General features: G+C 37.2%; 1 protein-coding gene and 1 long non-coding RNA gene across 18 annotated transcripts in view; both read left to right on the top strand.

Moving 5' to 3' along the window:
- The window catches only part of IMMP2L (inner mitochondrial membrane peptidase subunit 2), a 917,103-nt gene that overhangs the window by 258,537 nt on the left and 638,214 nt on the right, over positions 1-20,352 (top strand). The gene's annotated exons all lie outside the window — the stretch shown is intronic.
- Positions 450-8,925, top strand: LOC145524607 (uncharacterized). Its single transcript, XR_014067709.1, has 2 exons — positions 450-1,418; positions 5,830-8,925. It is a non-coding gene; the product is annotated as an uncharacterized LOC145524607 (long non-coding RNA).

A 20,352-nucleotide genomic window follows, 5' to 3' on the forward strand; every position in this document is an offset into this window, starting at 1 on the left:
AGAGGAGCCTGGAGGGCTATAGTCCACTGAGTCACAAAGAGGCGAACACAACTGCGTGACTAATACTTTTACTTTCACTTTAGCAAGATATTACCAATGAGAGAAACTGGACAGAGGGTACATGGCATCTATCTGTATTATTTCTTACAACTGCATATGAATCTACAATTGTTTCAAAATAAGTTTAATTAAAGAAAACCCCCATTATTTCAGCTGATCACTAGAGAATGTATGCCCTCCAGCCCGTTATTCTGATTTAACTGCTCAGAAACAGGATATTTGTCTTGTACTTTTAGGACGGCTTTCAGGTGATCCTATATGCAAACAGGATGCAGGAGCTCTGCACAGCTGTACATTAATCTCCCTGGGCTTTGCATGAAGGATGTTACTCATGCCTTCTTTAGGTTGTGATACCTACAATTTGACTTTACATGTCTGTGACCTGATCCTGGGGGACCTGTGTCACTCTCTCAGCTGAGACCACCATCTGAGAATACTTAAGTTGCATGTATATATGTATATACACACACACACATATATATATCTACATATATCTTAATATTTTACTCTTCAAAGTACATTTTACTGTTTTTTCCAGGGTCCATTCAGCTTTTATTTCAGACACCTCAACACCTGTTGAGGTCTTTTCATAGCTTGTAGTTACTGTAATTTTGTCGGCAAGGATGCAGGAACTGCTTATTTATACTTGCAGATTGCTCTTCATCCTTTTGTTGCCACTTCTCTTGAATATGGGCTCTGGCTGGCAGTAAAATCCTGTGTGTAAACACAACTCATGCAAGTCTTTTTGCATGGTAGTTGCAGGAATCTATTTAAAAACAATAGCAGCATTTGATTCAAATTTGGAGTTCCTCTTTTGAGTGCCTGCTGCTTATGATCAGACACCACAGTAAACTTACTTTATAAGTTTTATGCTTTTTCATGAGAACCGCTTTATCTTGTCTTTTTACAGTAATAGAATCATACATTTCATTTTTCTTTGCTTCAGCTACACTTTTAAAGAATATTCTGGCAAAACCCCACTGATAGTACGTTTGTATTTGCTCCTGGACTTGCCAGACTCTTGATTTTATATCGGCCACTTAATTCGCTGTTGCATTTTTAAGTTTATTTATTTAATGTGGAGTTCAGAATGCTTACCACATAGTAGGTATCCAGTGATTGTTATTAAATAAGATTGACAACTACTTAAGGGTTCCTGCTGTGTATGAGCACTGTAGACAGTTCTGTCTGCAAATAGCTTTCAATTTTGTGGTGAGATATATAAATATAGAAAATGATCAATGGGACAGAGCTGAGAACCTGCAAATAGACCCACACCAATATGTCCAACTAATTTTTTTTTTAATAAACTTTATTTTCTAGTACAGGTTTAGGTTCACAACAAAATTGAGCAGAAAGTAGAAAGAATACCGACACATTTTCTCCTTCCCTTCCCTGGCTCCCAAAGCCTCCCCTGCTATCAACATCCCCTACCAGAGTGGTACATGTTACCATCAACGAACCCACACTGACACATTGTTATTAAACAGTGTCCATAGTTTACCTTAGGGTTTACTGTTGGAGTTGTATGTTCTATGGATTTTGAAATATGTATGCTGACATATTTCCACCACTGCAGTATCATACAGAACAGTTTCTCTGCCCTACGATCTCTTTGCTATGCTATTCATTCCTCTCTCCCCACAGCTACTCACAAATACTGATTGTTTTACATCTTCATAGTTTAACCTTTTCCAAAGTGTCATACAGTTGGTATCATAAAATATGTAGCTTTTCAAATTGGTTTCTTTCACTTACTAATATGCATGAGTTTCCCCCATATCTTTTCATGGCTTGATAGTTCATATTCCATTGTATGGACGTACAGATTATTCCCCCACTTATCTATTGAAAGATACCTTGCTTGCTTCCAAGCTCTGGAAATTATGAATAAAAATGCTATAAACTTAAAAAGGAAATGATTCAAAACTTGTTAGAACATTCCACTTGTTGAAATGATGGAAACTCTTTCAAATTTACTTGGCACTCATGTGTGTATGTGTGTGTTTGTATTGAATTGTACACTAGCTTGATGCCTTCTATTTCTTCTTTGTCTCTCATCCTCTTGATAAAGTAGAGGCCTGATGTTTATGGCTCTGGTGATTCAGCACAAACAGTGGAAATCTGTAGACTGTTCTTTAATCAAGTATGGTCCAAATAATTTTCCATTTTGATTGTACTTTTTCCCCCCTTTATTCCTGTAAGTGTATAGAATTTGTTTGCTCATGGCAATTCTTATTATTGCTCAGTGCATACCCTCTATTTTATTTTAATTACTTTTTTCTATTGCCTGCATTCCTGACACTCCACTGTAAGTATCCATGTATTTAGTGGTTGTCCTTACAGTTTGCTTTCCCTCAGCTTATTTTGATATATATGTATCCTTGAAAAAGGATTATACTGTTTTTGTTTCATTGTATTTACTTATTGTTAACAAACACATAGCACTTTTAATATCTCAGATACCAATTTAATCTTTTTCCAACATGAATTTATTTAATGTTTACAATAACCCTGTGAGTTAGATGTTTTTATTGCTGTTGTCACAAAAGGTTAACTAATGCCCCACGAGTACATAACTCACATGTGGGGTCAGGGCCTCAGCTTGGTTCGTCTGGCGCTAGAGTTCACACCTTTAACCACTACAGTAACCTGCCCCTCTAGTCATACAAGGTGTTGTGCTGTGAATCTCACTTGGTTCTTTCCATGTTGCCATTTGTACTTCAAATTCATGACCTTTAGTTGCTACTTGATATTCTGTTACGAGCATATACTACATTTAAAACATCAAGTTTTCTGAGGTAATATACACTGTGTAATAATTTCATTTAAAATACATAGTTTACTGAGTTTAAACACATGAATATATCCCTATAACCAACACCACAATCAATATATACAATGTTTCCTTCACCCCCAGAGATACCCTGATACCCTTTCCCACTCAGTCCTACCCATGGCCCAAGAAAACATCGATCTTTGTGTCACAACGCGTTCATTTTTCCTGTATTACATTTTTCAGTTCAGTCGCTCAGTCGTGTCCGACTCTTTGCGACCCCATGAACCACAGCACACCAGGCCTCCCTGTCTATCACCAGCTCCTGGAATCCACCCAAACCCATGTCCATTGAGTCAATGATGCCATCCAACCATCTCATCCTCTGTCGCCCCCTTCTCCTCCAGCCCTCAATCTTTACCAGCATCAGGGTCTTTTCCAATGAGTCAGCTCTTCATATGAGGTGGCCAAAGTATTGGAGTTTCAGCTTCAACATCAGTCCTTCCAATGAATATTCAGGACTGATTTCCTTTAGGATGGACTGGTTGGATCTCTTTGCAGTCCAAGGGACTCTCAAGAGTCTTCTCCAACACCACAGCTTAAAAGCATCAATTCTTCCGGGCTGAGCTTTCTTTATAGTCCAATTCTCACATCCATACATGACCACTGGAAAAACCATAGCCTTGACTATGACCTTTACATTTTTTATAGATGGAATTATATTGTAGATACAGTTTGCTTTTGGCTTTTGTTGTTGTTCAGCATATTTTGAGATTCATTCTTACTGTTGCTTGAGTTGGCAGTTCACTTTTTTATTTTAGTGCAGTTTTACATTGAATAGATATGCCATAATTTGTTTATCTGTTCATCTGTTGATGGACATTTGGGTTTATTCCGGTTTTTGGCAAGAATGAGTGAAGCTGGCACAAAAATGTATGTGTAAGTCTTTGTAGTAATATATGTTTTCATTTCTCTTAGGCAAATACCTAGGAACAAACTTTCTGGGTCTTGTGATAGGTATATATTTAACATTATAAAAAATTGTTAAAATGTTTTACAAAGTTTTTGTGTCATTTTGCACTTTTACTAGTGAGTAAGAATTCAGTTTCCTTTACATTCTTGACAACTCATGGTATTGTCAGCCTTTTTCAGCTTTTTATTTTGAGATAATTATAGAGTTATAATTGCAAAAATAACACAGAAGGTCCTTTGTATGTCAGCTTTACATAAACTACTTTCTGTGTAATTTCTATGTATTTCTATGGGATTTCTATATGATTAGATTCATGTAGTTACCACTGCACTCAAGGTATAGAACTGTCCCATGACTGCTAAGATTTTTCACACTAGTCTGTTAGAGTCACACAGATCCCTTTTTCCTCCCTTCTTCCATCTCTTCTCACTCCCTTTGTGAAATCATGCAGAAAAACTAACCTATTATCCATCCTTATAGATTTTCATGAATGTGATGTAACTGTAAATGTAATAATATACTCAGGGGCTTCCCAGGTGGCTCTAGTGGTAAGAAACCTGCCTGCCAATGTGGGAGATATAAGAGAAGCAGGTTCAATCCCTGGGTTGGGAAGATCCCCTGGAGTAGGAAATGGCAATCGACCCCAGTATTCTTGCCTGGAGCATCCCATGGACAGAGAAGTCTGGTGGGCTGCAATCCATAGGGTCACAAAGAGTCAGACAAAATTGAAGCGACTTAGCATGCAATAATATACTTACAGTCTCATCGTATTGGCTGTTTCTACTCAACATAATTCCTTTAATGTCTACCCATGGTGTTGACTTATATGTATCAACAGTTATTTTCCTTTTCATTGCTGAGTGATACAGATATAACAATTTACCTGTTGAAAGACATTTGAATTGTTGCCCCTTTTAGGCTTTGGAAAAACAAAACAAAAACAAAAACAAAAACTGCTATAAACTAATGTATATGTGCTTTTGTGTGGCCATAAATTTTCATTTCTCTGGGATAAATGCCCAGTAGTGTATGTTAAGTTGTTGTTTTTGTTATTTTTTAGGAGACTACCAGACAATATTTCAGAGTGGTTGTACCATTTTACAATCCTACCAGCACCAGGAAGATATGATTTGTCCAGTTTCTCCACATCCTTACCACATTTGCTATTGACATTATTGTTTATTTTAGCCACTGTAATCGTTAAGTAATACTACTTCATTTAGTTTTTAGTTTGCATTTCCTTAATGGCTAGTGATATTGAACATTTTTTCATGTACTTAATTTGCCATCTGTATATCCTCTCTGGTGAAATGTACAGTTTTACCAGTTTTTAATTTTAAGCCATTCTAGTGGAGTGTATTGGCATCTCATTGTGGTTGTAATTTTTGTTTTCCTGATAAATTATGATGTTGAGCATCATTTCATATGTGTATTGGTCATCTTATGTCTTGTTTAGTGAAGAGTCTCTTTAGATTTGTTTTGCTATTTTTTAAGTTGGCTTAATTTGTTTTAGAGTTACAAGAATTCTTTATTTCTGGATACCAGTGCTTTGTCAGATACATGTATTGCAAATATTTTCTACCATTGTATGGCTCACCTTTTTCATTTTTAAAATTTCTTTTGAGAAGTAGAAGTTTTAAATTTTGATTTGTCCATTTTTTCTAATTGTTAGTGCTTTTTAACATCCTTTCTAACAAATCTTTGCTTACTCAAAGATCATGAAAGTTTTCTCCTAGGAATTTTATAGTTGTAGGTTTTAAATTTAGGTCTAAGTCTTGTTTGGTAGTTAATTTTTGTTCATATGCCCTATTTGTATCATTCTATCCCTTATTAATTGTTGCTTAGGTTTATTAGCATAAAAAACATTGACAACACACTGTCTCATATCTCTCCTTGTGACTGTGATAAAGTATGTCTGAATGGTAAGGCATATATATATGTGTGTGTGTGTGAATCAAATATGTGTATACACACACACACACACACACACACACACACACACACACACACGCCGGGGAAGGGAAGGAGAAAATGTGTCAGTATATATGTGTGTGTGTGTGAATCAAGTGTATGCAAATTGACATCCAGAATGGTTACACAAGTTTATCTTCCCATCAGCATGGTGGGAGAGTCCCTGTTTTCTTTATTTTGACTTATGAATAACTACAAGATTTTTCCTTCACTTGCTTCTAAACTCAGATTTCATATTATGCGCTTCTCAGCATGCTTCCCGATGACAATCTGTGACTATTTTCTAATTCACTTATTCTAATCTTTTATGGAGGGGAAGGGTAAACCAGTACTCTTTCATGGCCTAAGTTGTGTCTGAATTATGACTACACAGGCTGAGAGCGAAGGCCTTAGGTTCTGTACTATTGGTTCAGTGCATGGGTGTTATGATAGGTTTTTTGTCAACTTGACCACTCTTACATCTCCTTTTTGGTTCTGAGCTTTGGTACTTATTTTTCATGGTGTTGAATTGGTGACCTCAGGTATATAAGATATTAATATATATAATAAAGTGCCAAATTGTGTGAAGACAATTTTTGATATAGTTTTGAAGGCTCTAGAGTTTCAGGTGAAAATATTTATGAGCAGATGGTGATGTGAGCAATAACTTCAGTACCTCAACATGGGTCATATCTTAAAAGTCTCTTACGTAAAGAACAAAGCCATCATGTTAAAAATATGCTGGGAAATGCTGTAATATGCACTTGGAAACTTTATGTATTATAAGAAAAACTTGTATTGAACAGATATTTCAAGTCTTAAGAGTGCCAGTATTAACCAGTTAAATTTACGTAATTATTTTATAGGCTAAAATATTAGTTGTTTTCTCACTGATGAAAAAGTTCATTTGCTGCTGCACAACACTTAGCTGGAGTGAGAAATACCCGGACTAACATTCAACCTGAAATACTGACTGAGAAAATTACATGTGAAAGTGAAAGATTCCTTTTTTTCGTTTTCTCAGCTAAGTTCTTTCAGTACTAATATTAGTTTTGAATTATATTTATAGAAACACTTGCATTAAATGTTGCTTGCATCTGGTGAGCATTATTTCACAGTATCAGCAATTTAGTTGGAATCTGTCCTTGCCAGTTTTGGTGTCAAAACTGGAAAATACTGAGAAATCTTTGTTCACCTTTGACAAGGTCTTGATAGTTTCTTTCCTATGAATTAAGTGTATATTTTTTTCCTCCTATTTCTCTGGTAGTTTTGTGTTTAAATTATGTAAATATTGGAAAAAAGGGGGAAAAAATCATAACATAGATAACGGAGGCTCTTATTTGGTTATATAATAGCTTTATGTGTAAGTTCAAACTCTTCTGCCATGTTTAAAAAAATGACTATCACTGAACATATTTTTTCCACACCATGCTTAACAGACAAATTTTAGTTTGTTTCTAAAGCCATATATGATGCATTCTGGGTTGCTCAGGACAGTTCAGGTTTATGCCTGTGTTCCAGATATAATTAATGATAGCATGTTCTATCACATCCTATTAAATGACATGCTGGTCATGACCTATGAATTTGATTTCATGACCAGAACTGTATTGGGTTGAGATTCGTACCTGGATTCAGATATTCTCAAGTACTAGCCTTACCTATGTCATCCTGACTCACCTCCTGTAAACTTCCATTTCTGCATCCATCTCTAGTAAGGATGTTATGAGGATTAAAAAGATCATATCTATTAAGTCCTTCATATCATGTCTGGTGAATGGAAGAACTTACTGCATGTTAGTTATTCTCATTATTTATACTATAAACGTAGTTTTCCTCTTCTAAAATTATTTAACGCTGAATATGATTGATTAAGTTTTTTCCACATTATTGAGAGACCTTTAAAAATTAGAGATAAAACTGTGTTCTTGTCAATCAGCAGTTATAAAGCATATCCAGAAATGCCTGGACAGACAGTAGTTAAGCTGTTATACTATGTCTATAAGAGCGAGAAATCTTTAGCTTTCCAGCTGAGTTGAGTTCCCCACCAAGAGGCCAAATGTAAGTGATGTCATTAGTGAAAATACATTATTTTGATATTTCTTGCCCTATGCTTCTTACGATTCACTTATATCTTTAAAAAAATATAAACATTTTCATCTTGTTTTGCATTTAAAATAACATGTAGCCTCTTGATGTTGAAGCATTGATGCCCTTTTGAAATATTAGAATCAAAAAATGTATTGGTAAAGTGAAAGCGTTACTATTTTGATTATCACTGAACCAACGTTATTGACTTTATTTATAAAATGAGATGTTAAATTTGTGTCTGAACAGCCTTTGAGCTAATACTCAATAATGACTGAGGTAAGTCGTCTAATTCAGATGTTTGGCTCCTACGTTTATTTTGCCATGTCAGATTACTGTTTTCTGAATTTCCCCATGTTTCTTACCTGTGCGTTGTTGTCTGCATTGTATGTCTCATTACTGCTGTCCTGCCTGAAAACCAGGACATGGTGAGGTATATGTGGAGAGTAAAGCCCTTTGACTTGTTAGTTTGATTAGCCTTGCATCCTCACATTGAGTTTCATTCTGGGGAGGAATGAGTCCTCTTGACTTTGGCCATTGTGCTGTGGAAGTCGCTCACAATGATTTGGATGGTTGTTCCACAAAGGTAAATAATAAATACGTATCAGTGTTAAGGCAGAGTACTTCTTATTCTATCATATCATTTTTTTTTTTTTTTTTTCTGACCATGAGACATGTGAGATCTTAGTTGCCTGACCAGGGATTGAACCTAAACCCTTTACACTGGAAGCATGGATTCTTAACCACTGGACTGCCAGGGAAGTTCTCCTCTGCCATATTCTTTCCGTTATTAACTCAAGTCACTTCTCATGATAGCCTTGAGAAGTAGGCATTTCTATCCTCAGAGTAGTTCAATATTTGCTGAACTGTCCCAAAACTAGTGAATGACAGCCTTGAAATTTAAACTCAATAGTGTCTTCGTCACATTAGTTCAGGCTCCTCCTGAGAAGTTTGTGGAAGCGATTTTTGAATAGTTCTTCCAGATCACAGTCCTTACCCTTGTGTTTTTCACTTTTATCAATGACACATTATATGTCAGTATCACCGAACCAGGCTAGGATTCTGAAAAATAGAAAAAGGATTACAATTGTAAAAAGAAAAAACCTGTGGCAAATTGGAAGAACTGGTAACTGTAAACAGAGTATAGCTAAGCAGAGATGCATGCAGGGGAATTCACATAGGGAGGAAAACAAGAGTGAAAATTTAAGAGGCTGCCCAGCAATTCTCTTTTTCTGCTGCAGCTCTGGTCATGACTTTGGAGAGAATCCAGAGGAATCCAACAGAAATTATTAGAAGGTTTGAGAAATCTATGATGTAAGTCTTAGGAACTGGGTTTATTTAACCTAGAGAAGGGAGGTCTGCATAGGGACTTAATTACAGTCTTCAAGTTCATTGAAATCATAGATACAGAGGCCTTGAGTATTTCCCAGGAGAATTGTCTTTTGACAGGCACTTTCGTATATGGTTGTTTTCTTGGTTTTCACTGTGCATGAGAGGATATTATATGAGTGATGATGAGCAGCTGTTCTTTGTTCTCTGCAGGGAGACAAGCAAGAATGAGCTTAAATCACCAGAGGAGTGATTTAGGGGGAACTCTGAGAACTTTTCAACTATCCTTGGAAGCTGGTGGAGATTCCTTCAGTAAAGACTTTGTTTTTGAAAGAGTTGTAATTTTGTGTGTACACTGCCAGAATTTAGGGAATGGATTTTAGGCTGAAAGGAAGAAAACACGTTGCACATTGGCCTTTTTTCTTGATTTAAAGGTAAACACCCCCCTTTTTTTTTTTTAAGATACTTTCTCTCTGAGCTCTGTAAAAGCGTGAGGGCACTGTCAAAAACAAGGCTGGGTGATAGACATATTCATGTTACAATTTTAAGCTTTAGTTCAGTTTGGTAGGACCACTTAGGCACCCTCTGATTGGGGCTAAGGCCCAGGGACGTCCTGATCTTTGAGAACAAGGTGTTTAGATGCTGTGAGCTGCTGTGACACTGGTCACCTGCAAGGATCTCCTCATTTCTGACTGAAATGCTGTTTTCTCACTGAAAACAGATTGCAGAATACCATCTGTGCCTCTTCATTGCCTCTTTATAACTGGCGGAACATTCTTTCCTCTGTTGTCTAGTCTCATCTAGGTTTTAGTGGAGGGTTGGTTTCTAATTAAAGTAACATCATAACTTTCATTATAAAGTTATGAAATGCAGGTAAATATGAATATTAATATAGGGTCTTTATTTGGATTTCCTTTCTTTCCTCCTTTCCTCCCATGAACAGTGACTGAAATCCTGCTAGGTGCTTTCTAGGCATTGGGGATACAAAACAGTCAAGACGATCTGCCTTGGCGAGGTGGATAAAAAGTCACATCTGTAGTGTGATAAATGGTGACACACGTTGTTATGCTATGCTATGCTAAGTCGCTTCAGTCGTGTCCGACTCTGTGCGACCCCATAGACGGCAGCTCACCAGGCTCCGCCGTCCCTAGGATTCTCCAGGCAAAGAATACTGGAGTGAGTTGCCATTTCTTTCTCCAGTGCATGAAAGGGAAAAGTGAAAGTGAAGTCGCTCAGTCGTGTCCGACTCTTCGCGACCCCATGGACTGTAGCCTACCAGGCTCCTCCGTCCATGGGATTTTTCAGGCAAGAGTACTGGAGTGGGGTGCCATTGCCTTCTCTGACACGTTGTTATACAGGACCCAAATTTCAATTTGAAACAGATTTGTCAGGAAGACCTCACATACCTAGGCACCACCGATGTTTCTGTTGCATATTCTGGGTCTACCTCCTTCTTGCCTTTGCTTGCTAGAAACAGGAATCAATCGCTAGGCACATCACTTCTGCAGAACTGCTGACCTCTGATATAAATAGAGCCTGAAAGATTTAAGTCATTTACTTGTTTTTTAAAAAAGAAGTCCATCATGTCTTAATAAACACTAATTATGTTTAAAAATGACCTCTGAAGACATTTAAAAGATCCCAATGGCTGTGAATATGGCCAGAATTTAGCAGTCATAAAACAGTCTTTTTCTTTTTTCTCTTTCAGTATATTTAGAGAAATATGTCCCCTCACTTTATATCTCATTTTATGTTGTGTTTTGCAATTGTGATTTTTGCAAAGGTCATCTGGCAATGGAGTGTGAAAGGATTCAACAGCCACACTCAGAAAGCCCACATGATCCACTGATGTTCAGTAGCATAACCTTTATATTACAAGCAAAGCCTTTTAAGAGAAAAATAAGAATGATGTGGAATTAATGCTATAAGCATAGGAAGTAATTGAAGTATATCCTTGGCTTTTTTGTGTAGTGGTAAGTTGGGGAAGGGAAGATATTAAGAGATAAAGTCTAGGTTAGAACTTTGCAGTAATCACTAGTCTAAATTAATAATTTTCAGTGGATATATTTAAATAGGATGCAATTCAACTAAAAACTTTACTTTTGAGGTGTTGGATGTTAGGAGATATTTAACTGTGCTAATCCCCTGGGCAGAGGAGCCTGGCAGACTACAGTCCATAGGTTACAAAGAGTCGGACACGACTGAGCAAATAACACTACTACAACTAACTGTGCTAATAGTTCTTATGTTCATTAATATAATTCCCATCCAAATGGCCTTTTAAGTGATGTAAAACCTGTAGCTGTATCAACATCAGTATTCTAATGTGGGTACAGAACACTTAAATGCAGAGTCTTAGCACTCAAGGATAAGAGAGGTTGGGTATATTTTCTATTTCATTCTCAAGCTCTGAAACAGTTTGCTTTTTTTCTTAAAATTTCTAGAATTGGTCTTCTGGTTTGTATATCCCTTCAAAGGGATATTTCAAAATCTCTGAAAGAATAATATGGGCTACTTACTCAGTGTAGTAATTTCATGTCCATGTTCAGTTCAAACCCATCATCACTGCCCAAACCATCCCTCAACAATTCAAGGCTATTCAGAATTTGTCAGAAACTTGTCTTTCCAGGCTTTTCCCTACCTTTAAACAAATCGCCTAAGTCCAGGTAAACAGGAATTACCTGTTTCAGAATACTTTCTTTCTTTTGACAAAATTTAGTGTCCCCCACAATGACACATCTTTATTCTTGCTTACATGGGAAGTGATGTCCCCTTTCTTTGAAACTCCTATCACTCTTTGTTTAATGTAGATATCTCACTGTTTCAAAAACAACAGGAATGATAAAGACTATAAGAAAAAAAAAATCCAAAATAAATGACAGGTAAAACTTCAAGTGACTCTTGGAAATGTAATGTGGGCAGTTTTCAGTATGTTTATGTATGGAATGAATTTGATTTTGTGCTTATGGAAACCTAGATTCTGTTTTGTTGAAATTTGGATAGTTTATGTTTCTCACCTTCACAGATGACAGTCAAATGTTGCAGGCTTGTTAGATGCCAAGCCTTCTTGCTTTCTTCTGACTATCTCTTATAGGAGGTGACCCAGTGAATTTGCCTGGTCTGTGAAACTGCTTGAGGACCTTTTCTAAGGGCAGGCTCCTTTACTTCACCCTGGTCATCTCTACATTTCTGGTGTGATTGGGCACACAGTCTATACGCTTTTTAAAAGAATGATCCTTTTTCCTCCTAACTCTGGACTCAGATGTGAATATATGGCAGCTTTTAAATTCATTTCAACTTTGAAGCAAGCAGCCTTTGCAATTTTCATATTCAATGCTTTGAGGGAAATATCTTCTTAACAATGCAGCTTTTGTTATTAAAATGTTTTTGGTGGAGGAGGCTTGATTTAGGGGAACAGAAGACTCTTAAGTTACATTTATGTCTGTGATTTGAGTGTCCTTCTCTCTCTTGCACCCAGTTGTGGTGCCCATACAGAATAGTTACAGTGTCAGTACCACAGTCAAAACCAGGATTTGTAGATGTTCTCCTGACAGCTTAGTAGATACTTTTGAGCAGTTAAAACTGGAATATGTTAGGAATTGCATTTTGTATCTTAATACAGTTCTACATGAGTAGGCTATATACCCCTTCTCAGTTTACTTCCCACCTGGAAACTAGAGAAATCAGGTTTTTTCTTATGCTGGTATTGTAAATTACCAGAAACAAGGATGCAGGTGCTTGATGGTAGTGGTCTTTATATTTTTTTACCTTAAAAAATATTTTATTGGAGTATAGTTGCTTTACAGTGCTGTTAGTTTGTGCTGAATAACAAAGTGAATCAGCTATATGTATAACACAGGGAACTCAGCTTGGTACTCTGTGATGACTTAGAGGGCTGGAGGGGTGGGAAGGAGTTTCAAGAGGTGGTAGTCTTTAAACAAAATTGTTTCTAACATCTAATTACTGTCAAGTTTAAGAATGATATCATAGAACTTTCTCTAATATCGATGCAGATGCCCTTTAACATTTTATTAGTTTGTAGCTGACCATCCTGTAGAGCATGTTATGTCACTCATCTCTTGAGAGTACATATTGCAGCCAGTTTATCTTGAAAGATAACTTCAAACATTCCTCAACGTGAATTATTTTTATAGATGGTATCTTAACAAATCTTTGAAAGTGATTGGGAATGCCTCCTTTGGAAATTGGTTGTCCTAAAGCATTGGGGCCAGGTTCTAAGTCTCTGGAACCTTATACCCCTATTGATGAGTGTGACTGGTGACTGTTTTCTGAGAGAAATAGTCTTCCTCTGTTTACCATTGGGATAATATCCACATGCAGCTGTTGGGTTCTCATGAGATGATGCAATACTGCCTGTTAGCTGATGAGCAAGTTCAATATGCCCTTAATTGATTCCTATTTCTTTTTGGAGACCACAATTTCAAGCTCTGTGCTGCTTTGTTCTTATCAGAACTCAGTCCTGATAAATAGTATTTGTGGAATATTACTGAGGAATATGTAATTTATTCATTCTGTTAGAAACTAGATCTTTTCCTTAATTCAAGCCAGGCCACTGTAGAGCTACATTTTACCTCCCTTGAGAATTGCTTATACTGAGTTATACTGTGATACTTTGTCATTGGCCAGATTGAGAGTCATTATTAATAAGCATCCTCAGGAAAGGCATTATTGGATTCATCACAGTGCAGTGGGTAAGGAGAAGGTCCATTCAACGCACAACATTTGCTTTATGAACACTCATGGAAGAACGTTTTAGAAATTCTCAGTGTTAGGAGAGACCGAACTTCCCTTGAGCAACTGTTGCTGAGACTCCTCTAACTAATGATATTGTTGCCCACCTCTAACTAAGCTTCTGTTAAACTTTTTGTCACTGACTTTTCTCAGGTAGCACTAGTGGTAAAGAAACCACCTGCCAACGCAGGAGACGTAAGAGACTCGGGTTCGATTCCTGTGTTGGGAAGATCCCCTGGAGGTGGGCATGGCAACCCACTCCAGTGTTCTTGCCTGGAGAATCCCATGGACAGAGAAGCCTGGCAGGCTACAGTCCATAGAGCCTCAGAGTCAGATGCAACTGAGGTGACCTAGCATGCATGCATACACTGACTTTATCTTTTTAAAAAATTAGTATTACTTTTCCCTTATCCCAGTAACCAGTCTTTTTGGTGTTACAGTATATTTCGGTAAGTAGTGAAAAATGCTTTTGAAGTGAGATTGGGAATGAATGAAAAAAAAAAAAATACAGATATGTGTGCTTTGCTAGTACTTTGTTCCTTGATTTTGTTTTATAGTGACCTACTTCCTTACCTAGGGTTTCCCATGTGGTGTTAGGGGTAAAGAACCTTCCTGCAGTGCAGGAGACATAAGGGACCTGTGTTCAATCCCTGGGTCAGGAAGATCCCCTTGAGAAGGGCATGGAAACCTACCCTAATATTCTCGCCTGGGGAATCCCGTGGATAGAGGAGCCTGGAGGGCAATAGTCCATAGGGTCGTAAAGAGTGTGACAAGACTGAAGCAACTTAACACACACGCACACTTCCTTACCTAATCTCCTTACCAAATGTGACATCTTTCTGGGTAAACATTTCTTGATTATGCAGTATTAAGAACAGTGCTTTGCATTAAGGGCTCTCCATGCATATTTTTGCATTAAGTAAATATGAATTTATTGAACCTAAATGCTGTTGAGTATACCAATATGAGTAAAATATGGTCCCTACTCTTAGGAAATTTATTTACATTTTAGAGAGAGAAAATGAAGATTGTGTTAAGAGTTGTCACATGCTATAGGAATCTTGGGGAGGAAAACATGAATTCTGATAGTGTTAGTCTAGAGATGACATTAAGTGGTCTGGAAGGATGAGTGGCATTTTACCAGGGGAGACTACCGTGGGCAAGTCCATTCTTAGCACTGAAAATTGAATTTGAATGGGAAATTTATGTAATTCTTCTGTGACCCAAAATGATGTTCTTTTTCCCTCAAGCTTCAAGGATTCTCCTTTAAGCTACTGTTCTGAAATGTGGAGAATTTACTGATTCTTACTGATATTATGTTTTGTAGACTTCAGTCTTCTCTAGTTCCAAACTTTAGAACCTTAGTCTTTGCAGTTTGTCTTGATATATTAACCTTTGCCTTTCATTTTCTGATCATTTGAAAAGGTTTCTCTGTACCTTCTCAAGTTAATTAGATCTTTCTCAAGAAAATATTTCTTAAACCATGGTTTTGTACATGATGATTTCTGCTTCTTTTGTAATTTTGTTTGTATTTTTACTTTCCTCACAATGCAACTTATTTAGAAGATCCTGTGATTTGGGGATTGTTCTATAGGTCATGTCACTACATGTATTAAAGGCCATTGGTGGTCTCTATCCTGATGACCTTTCTAGCATGTGTCCCTTCACTTGCTCCTCATAGGTCACACTGCTTCATGTCATAATGTTAGTGTCTGTCTCTCCCTGGAAGGCGCTTATTGCTTCATGCTGTCTATGCCAATTCCTTGCCATCAGTCATGATGCTCGTTCACCTGTGAAGCCTCTCCTGAGCCATCAACATAGTCACTTTGTCCCTGCAGCTCATGACTCTAGACACACAACTCCTCCAGTTCTCAGATTGCAGATAATAATTTACATTTCTACTTCTCTGTTATACTTGAGATCATAGAAGGCCAGGGCTGCATTTTACTTGACTTTCTTTAATGCTTGGTAGACTGAATTTCTCTGTGTTTGCAGTGGCCTGTCTAGCCATAATCTCATAGTATATGAAAAATCTCTTGAACTTTCATTGCCTCATAGAGCTTATTGTCTTGGCTGAGCTAGAGATTTCCCTCTACACTTCTTTAAAAACATGTTAAACAATCACTATATTAGAAAGTGTCTCTGAGGAGCACTTGTTTAAATTACTTTTATCAGAAAAGTTTCCATTCATTACAACCTTTTTTTTTCCTCCCTAAATTATTTGTGATTAATAGAGCATTAGGTAAATACTGTTAAATGAATTATTGTATCATTTTTTTGAAATTTCTTGGGTTAAAAAAAAAAAAAAACTCCAAGACTGTTTTGTCGTATTGATTTTGGAAGACAGCAGCTATATTCTGGTCACCTTCAATAATGTTAGGCAAAGCCCTCACCTATTTGTACGCTCCCCAATACTTCTAATCTCATGTTAACCTGATTTTAAAAATCTTTTTAGTGTAAAACTTGATCTAATGTTTCTCTGTCTATGGACACTCCCTTGGGAAATTCAAATAGGTTGGCCAGATGTCATGTTTCCTTATGGAAAGTGAAAGTGAAAGTCACTCAGTTGTGTCTGACTATTTGCGATCAGGAAGTTAGTTTTTTTCTTCCATGGTTTATGTGTATGCAGGTATCTGGGTGAGAATCACATACTAACGGGAAAAATGTTTTATGATTACTTTTGTATTTTTCTTATGTATTTGTTCACCATAAGCTGGGTGCAAATTCATTTAATATCTGGTTCTGTCTTTTGCCTTCAATTATTTTGCAGATCAGAAGAAATTCTTAGTAAAGCTGTGGGAATTTACAGCAAGCTAGAAAGCAAGACTGTTTGCAAATTCTTTAATACCTACATCTGGTTTCCACAAATAGTTCTTTGTTTTTAATTCTCCCTGATAGTTAGATACTGAGTACTCTCCTGATATTTTTACAAGGTAGGCGATGACTCAGAGCCCTATAATGGGATTATTTTATGATGTCTTCCCTATGCACTGTATAATTAGGCAAATTATATTATTATTGTGATTACAGTATTTTCTTGCAAACATTTTGATTCTTTGAAAAATGTGAAGAAAAACTCTGAATCTATATTGCTTTATCCAGTTGAATTTGGTTGATAGGAAATAAGCCCGGCCGGTAGGAATTATGGTAAGCTGAACTGTGGTTTGTGTGCTTTCTAATTCCTTGCTGCTCAAAGTGTATTCAGTGAACCAGCAACATCTGTATATCTACGGTATTCAGAAATGTGCAATATTTGGTCCCTCTTTAGACCTACTTAACCATATTATGCATTTTAGCAAAATTCCAAAGTGGTTTCCATGAACAGGAGAGTTTGAGAAAAGATCCTCTAGTGCACATACACACACATCACAATGATTTCGAAGGTACTGAAATCTAGGTTCTTGTTACTCTTAGTGGTCTACATACCATCACATCAGTGTCATCTGGGAGCTTGTGCTCTATTTCCCTCTGGACATTCCAGTCTAATCCCTGACCAATTGAATAGGAATTTACATTTTAACAAGATCCCCTGGTGATAAGAGTCGGACATGACTGAGCGACTTCACTTTCACTTTTCACTTTCATGCATTGGAGAAGGAAATGGCAACGCACTCCAGTATTCTTGCCTGGAGATTCCCAGGGATGGAGGAGCCTGGTGGGCTGTTGTCTTTGGGGTCGCACAGAGTCGGACACGACTGCAGCGACTTAGCAGCAGCAGCAGCCTGGTGATTTCTATGAACCTTAAAATCTGAAGAGTGTTGATTTAGATTGCATCATCTTCCTGAAGCTAACTTAACTTGAATTCTAGTTTTAGAATAAATGTACAGTATTATTCTTTTTTCAAAATGCCTCTTTAGTAGTCTTTGCTGGAATATGGCCAATTCTATTAGTATGCCTATTGTCTCTGCATACAAAGGAAGACTTGTCCGAGCTTCCTTACACCTTCTGACAGTTGCCCTTGACTTCTCTCCAAACCCTTCAGTGATGACTCTCCTACTCCCACTTACTCTCATGAAAATAGAAGAGAAGTATGTCACATTTTCCCCCTACCCATTATGATTTCCAGAACATTGTTATGCAAATGAATTAACGGTTTCTTTTATGATAACACTTCTTTGTGTGTATTTCTTTCTCCATTCTTATTTTCCCCAGTCTCATTCCTGATGTTTGTTCTGTTTCTGGGCTTTGCCCCTCTTTCCTCAATGGCAGCTCTTTTCTCTTTTTATCTTCTCTCAAGGCCTGATACTTTTCTTGTCTGTGGCATTTTCAGCTTCATTGACTTTTATTTCCTCTTCCCTCTGTCTCGCTTTAAGTCATCTTCATCACTTCCACTTTCTCGCTTGTACCTCCCCAAACCTTTCCGCTTTCAAGGATCTTGAATTTCCCTTACAGTTTCCTTTCTGCAAGCTGCAGCCTTCTTTGCCACTTTCTTACTGCTCTTCTCTTCATCACGTCTTGGGTTCCTTAGCTCACTGCAGTGAGCAGTTGTAATGGAGCTTTCACTAGAATCTTTGAAAAGTTCTTTTTCACTTTTGCATCGTTGAATGTAAAAATAAATAAAGACTGCCTCCTGCTGCCTGCTTTATCCACTTCTGTTTTCAGGCTATTAAACTTTGCTTGAGACAACTGTAAAACCAAGATGATTGAGTCAAATTAAATTTTGAACTTTATAACCTCAGCTGGATGGCTTCTTCCCCTATCTTCTTGTGTATTTCCCGTGGTCCCCAATCCCATGTGTATCTTTGTAGTTTCTTAGGCAAGGTGGGAGATACTCTTTCGCTAGTGAATGATGGTAAAGCTTTATGCTTTGAGATTAAATTTGCTCCTAGGCTCCTAAATTGCTGTGCTTTTGTATCATTACAATTTTTTTTTTTCTAGAACAGTTAAAATAAATTTAATATATTTGGCATATTGCTTTGTTGCAGATTTTATTATGGTCTTTAGATGCAGATGGCTTTTACCTTCTTGTGGATATAAACAACAGTAACAAAGATCTGGTATCTTAATTGGTCTTATTCCCTGTTGAGCTCTGTTGCTTTAAAATTGCTACATATAAGAAAGTCAAGTGGGTATTAAGTCTTCTTTCCTAGTAGCTTTAAAGGGTAAAGGGTAAAGAAACACCATTCAGGTATAATTTGTTCAATTATACTGAATAGCCAACAAGGCTAACTAAATTAAAAAATAAAAGAAACAATCTTCAGTTTATGGGCAAAAATAGCTCTAGGAATTTTGCACTCTTTGTGCAGTTAAAAAAAAAAAAGTAACTTTTATTAAATTGTTGCAGTGTCCCCAGCACTGGGCCAGTAATTGTGGTAGAGCCAGAGGAAGTACAGGGTGTTTTGTTATTATTGTTTAGTGGCTAAGTTGTGTCCAACTCTTTTGCAACCCCATGGACTGTAGCCCCAGGCTCCTCTGTCCACATGATTTCCCAGACAAGAATATTGGAGTGGGTTGCCATTTCCTACTCCAGGGAATCTTCCTGACCCAGGGATCAAATCCACATCACCTGCCTGGCAAGTGGATTCTTTACCACTGAGCCACCAGGGAAGCCCTATACAGGGTGTTTTACCTGATGACAAAAACTTGTGTTTTATATTGAAGAGAAAATGGTGATATACACATGAACACTGTGATGTAGAATGTGATAGAAAAACGCAAATCTGATCATGTGACTTTTCTTCTTACAAAAAGGTTAATGATGTCCTATTACCCAAAATAAAATTTGGAGAGTTCCCTGGCTGTCCAAGGGTTAAGATTCTGCTTTCCAATGCAGGACATGTTGATGCAATGCCGGACTGGGGAGTTAGGATCCCACATGCCTCAGTCAAAAAACCAAAATGTAGAAAAACAGAAGCAATATTGTAACAAAGTCAATAAAGACTAAAAAAAAAAAAAGAAAGAAATAGAAAATCCTTAAAAAAAGCAAAGCCAAAATAAAGTTGATTGTCCATAGAATAGTGTACTTGATCATCAACCACCTGGCCCTAACCTCCCTTGTAAACCTCATCTTTCTCTACTGCATTTGTCCTGCGACGTGCCCTACCCTCCATTCACATTGATCTGCTTATTCATTCCAGAATATAGCATGCACTTCAATACCTCCCTGCTTTTGGTAAGCTGACTCTGTTTACTTTGTTTTACATTCTCATCTTTCGAGACCCACCATAAAAGTTGCTTCTTTTGCTCTGTGGACATGTCTTGCATTTTCCTGTGTAGATTTAGTGTCTATTCTCTGTGCTCTTTTAGCTCCTTGCTAACTCCCGTTCTGTTGTTTATCACATTATTTTTTCTGATTGCCTTTTTGATTTCTTCTTTGACCCTTTGGTTATTTAGGAGTATCTTAGTCAGTTTGGTTTGCTATGGCAAAATACCATAAACTGAGTGGTTATCAATAACAGAAATCTGCCGTGGTTCTGAATTTGGA

This window comes from Giraffa tippelskirchi, chromosome 10 (genome assembly GCF_054371585.1).
Source record: "Giraffa tippelskirchi isolate mGirTip1 chromosome 10, T2T-mGirTip1v1.2.pri, whole genome shotgun sequence".
Lineage (NCBI taxonomy): Eukaryota > Metazoa > Chordata > Mammalia > Artiodactyla > Giraffidae > Giraffa > Giraffa tippelskirchi.